A 4,696-nucleotide genomic window follows, 5' to 3' on the forward strand; every position below is an offset into this window, starting at 1 on the left:
ATAATTTATACCCTTTTTGGCATTGTTTTTACTTAGTTTTTAGTATCTTTTAGTTACTTTTTATTATATTTTTATTAGTTTCTATGCAAAGATCACATTTCTGGACTTTACTATGAGTTTGTGTATTTATTTGTTATTTCAGGTATTTTCTGGCTGAAATTGAGGGACCTGAGCAAAAATCTGATTCAGAGGCTGAAAAAGGACTGCAGATGCTGTTGGATTCTACCCTCCTACACTCGAAGTGAATTTTCTGGAGCTACAAAAGCCCAATTGGCACGCTCTCAATTGCGTTGGAAAGTATACATCTTGGGCTTTCCAACAATATATAATAGTCCATACTTTTCTCGAGATTTGATGGCCCAAACTGGTGTCCAAAGCCAGCCTAAAACATCTTGGTGAAAACGCCCAAATTGGCACCAGAATTGGAGTTAAATGCCCAAACTGGCACCAAAGCTGGCGTTTAACTCCAGGAACAGCCTATGCATGTGTAAAGCTCAATGCCTAGCCCAAGCACACACCAAGTGGACCCCGGAAGTGGATTTCTGCAGTATCTGCACTTAGTTACTCATTTTCTGTAAACCTAGGTTACTAGTTTAGTATAAAAACTACTTTTAGAGATTTATTTTATATCTTTGATCATCTCTGGATGTTTAGTCCTTAGACATTGTAGGTTGGCCATTTGGCCATGCCTAGACTATTTTCACTTATGTATTTTCAACGGTGGAGTTTCTACACCCCATAGATTAAGGTGGGGAGCTCTGCTGTTCTTTATGAATTAATGCAATTACTATTGTTTTTCTATTCAATCACGATTTTCATGCACCAGACAATCAAAGGTGAGAGGAGCCATATGCATATGATCAATCCTCTTGGCAACAACCTCCACCAATACACTATGAACAAGAACCGTTCTATGATGCATATCAATCCAATGGCTATGGTGAATCTCCTTGTGACTTTCAAGAACCACCACCATATGCCTATGAGCCATATCCTTAACATAACCCTCAACCATACTCACAAGCACCTTTTCACCAAACACCTCCATATGACCCTAACCCATATCCATCATACCAACCACCTTTTGAACCATATGAGCCATACATAGAACCATCACCACTCCAATATCAATACTCCCAAGAATCGCCTCAATATACACCACCAGTCCACCACATCCTTATCATAATAAACCACCTTCCTACTATAAACCCTTCCTCCCAAATAACGAACCCTCCTATCTACCCCAAGCTCTAATAGATGATTCTCTCACTTTGTTACTTCAAGGGCAAAGAGAAATACAAAGGGAGACACTAGAATTCGTGGCTACCTTGACCGAGGTAGTAAGCTAATTAGCCTCCATATGCTTGAATACTCAAAGCACTCCCATGGTCACATATGGAGAATCAATTGAAGAGCATAGCATGAAGGAGAGATTGGAAACTCCGGTGGAGAATGAGGAATGCGACTTTGTGATAGAAAAATTAGAGGAGCCTATGGTTATTGAAGAAAAGGAAGAAGTGGTTGTAGACTTAGGAGATGCGGAACCTCCGTGGGAACCTAAAATCATAGAAGATTCTTCCAAGAAGATTGAATTTGATGTTGAGGAGGAGAGTGCATAACCTCCAAAACAATTGTTGAATGAAAGCTTGGAAGGAATGAAGCAAGAATTGAGTTCTCTTGGTGATAAAGATCATGCATCAAACCTCCTTGGTGGTGAATCCTTTGAGTTGGAAGAACCTTCTCCCGATGAGATAGAAAGCGATGTGGATGTAGATTTTTCTCATTCTCCCATTTATGATTTGAGTGATGGAGGAGAGTTAGATGAATTGATGAGCAAAGGATTGGAATTGAAGAAGTTAATGAAGAGGTGGAAGTAATCAAGGAAGAACCTAAGGGAGTAGATGAGCAAAGGATTGGAATTGAAGAAGTTAATGAAGAGGTGGAAGTAATCAAGGAAGAACCTAAGGGAGTAGAGCTTGCAAGGCCATTGGAGCACCTCTCCCACCATCTATTCTTTCATTCAAGTGGATAAATTCCTTATACTTAAGCCTTATTATTCCCCTTGAATATGGTTTGCTTGAGACAGATGGTCAACTTAGACATATTTGTGGCTTTAAGAGTAAAAGGGACATGGTTAGTGGTTTGAAGCATTATTCTAAGTTCATGATGGTTGCATGTTCAAAGCTTAATAGCAAGGGTTTGTGTAGTACTAGATTGCTTGGGTCTAGGATGATGTTTGGTCGCCTGATTGAGAATTCATCTTACCTACCACCCAAATGGAATAATGATGACCAATTTGAAGATGGGTGTAGAAACAAGATATGGGATCCAGGAATACATGAGGATCAAATTTGGGATCCCTTAGCTTGTGCGGAACTCCATCAAGACTTGGAGTTATTATCTTTGGAAAATAGAGCTTATTGGAGGTTCAAGCATTGGTAGGAATTAGTCAAAGATGGATACAAGCACAAGCCACCATGACAAGGAGCTCACCAAATGTCCAACTTAAGGACAATAAATAAAAGTGCTAGGTGGGAGACTCCCCACCATGGTAAAATCTTTTCATCTTCTCTTTTGTAAATATTGGTAGGAATTAGTTTGATTTCATATTTTGTTTAGTTTATTGAGTTTAAATAGTAATATGGTGTATTGAATAAGGTTTTGTGGTGTTTTGGTATCTGTTTGGAGGTTTGGAATGCTTGGTTTGGAATGCTTGACTTTCCTTCATAGTTAGAGGTTAACTAAGTGGGAGCAATGGACAATTGTTGTCACAGTTGAGGAGGATAATTAGGATAGGACTTCTAGTTCTCATACCTTGCCAAGAGCTTTGTTAGTTGTTAGTTTATTTCCTTTGCCATTTATATTTCTTGTCTATTACCTAAAAAACCCCAAACATACTTCATAACCAATAACAAGAACACTTTATTGCAATTCCTAGGGAGAACAACCCGAGGTTTGAATACTTCGATTATTTTTATAGGGGTTTGTTACTTGTGATAACCAAATTTTTGTATGAAAGGATTATTGTTGGTTTAGAAACTATACTTGCAACGAGACTTCATTAGTGAAATTCTCTACCATCAATTTCCCATTCATCAATTTCTTAAGTGCCAAGCAACTTGCTCTTTCCTATTATCTTCATCCTCACTTGAGGATGAGTAGTCATCAGAACTCATACATTTCAGAAGTACATTCAAAGGAACCTCAATGGTCTTTATGGTTTCCTTTAGTTCTGAGATAAAGGGTTCTTGAGTGGGCTTTAAGCTCTCAAGTGGTGTGCTCTCATTGGCGTTCAACGCCAGCTCTGTCAGCTTATTGGGCATTAAACGCCCTTGCTGTCCACCCTGACTGGAGTTCAACGCCAGTCCCTCTAGCATTCTGAGCGTTGGATGCCTAGCAAGGGTGTCCTTGCTGGCGTTCAACATCAGCTTCCCTGGGTGTATGGGCGTTGAACGCCCAGTGAGGGCTTCCTCACTAGCATTCAATGCCTTTCCAATCTCTCCATACTCGGCCTCTGCCTTAGTGGAAGGTAGCAGATTTAAACTTAATCCAAGATTATACAGGGCTTTGTCAAAAATGATCTTTCCAGTAATCCATAGGATCTGGAAGCTCCATGGATCTGGCATCTTCCTTGGCAGCTCAGGCTGAATTAGGATACTGTACTTCTTAGTAAGTATCTCTATTTCATCTCCCCTTGGGTCCTTCTTTTCAAATACCTCTATAAAGGAGATATTAACTTGCAGTTCCTTAAGGACTGCTGGGGAATGAGCTAACTGCTCATCTGCCAGTTCTTTCTGAACGCCAAGGAAATGTGGCTCTTAAGGTTCTTTCATCTCTGCAAGAGGGAGCTTTGTGATCATCACAGACTCCTCTTGTACGCCCAGAAAGGAATCAACTTGAGGTTCCTTCTCTTCTGTAGGGGCGTGCTTAATGGTAGTCTCAGGATCCTCTTGGTCCTTGCTTGCCTTAAGTCCCTCAGTAGCATGCTCCTGAAGTTTGGCCTCCCTAGTGAAGACTACTGTCTCACCTTCTTTTAAGGTTTTCATATCTAGAACTTCTGTCCTAGCTGGGGTCTCCTCACAGGAGTATAAGTGCTGGTTATTGACAGCTATCTCAATGAGCTCATCTGCCTCTTTATGTGTCTCTATTAGGTCCAGAGAACCACCTACAAAGTCATCTATTGTCTCTCTGGCCATCTCAGAGATAACTTCATAGAAGATGATCGTCTTCCCCCATCCAGACAACACATGGTAGGGGATAATTGCTGAATATCAACTTGTATCTCTCTCAAGCATCACGGAGAGACTCACTCTCCTTCTGTCTGAAGGTCTGGACATCTGTCACTAGCTTTGCTAGTCTCTGTGAGGGAGAGAACTTGTTCAGGAAATTATTAATAACCTAATCCCAGGTGTTCATACTTCCCCTGGGTGCAAGATCCCCCCAATCATTTGCTCAATCTTTTAGAGCAAATGGGAATAGTTTTAGCTTGTGGAGTTCAGGATCCACTCCATTGGTGTCTGTAGTGTCACAAAACTGCAGGAAGTTAGTGATGAATTTACTGGGGTCTTCTTGTGGATGTCCGTGACATTAAAACTTCTGCAACACTAATGTAATATGTTGTGGGTTGATCTCAAAGCTTCTTGCTCTCATAGGAGGTACATTGATATTTTTTCCATAGAAATCAGGGTTGAAGCCA

Source organism: Arachis ipaensis, chromosome B10 (genome assembly GCF_000816755.2).
Source record: "Arachis ipaensis cultivar K30076 chromosome B10, Araip1.1, whole genome shotgun sequence".
Taxonomy (NCBI): domain Eukaryota; kingdom Viridiplantae; phylum Streptophyta; class Magnoliopsida; order Fabales; family Fabaceae; genus Arachis; species Arachis ipaensis.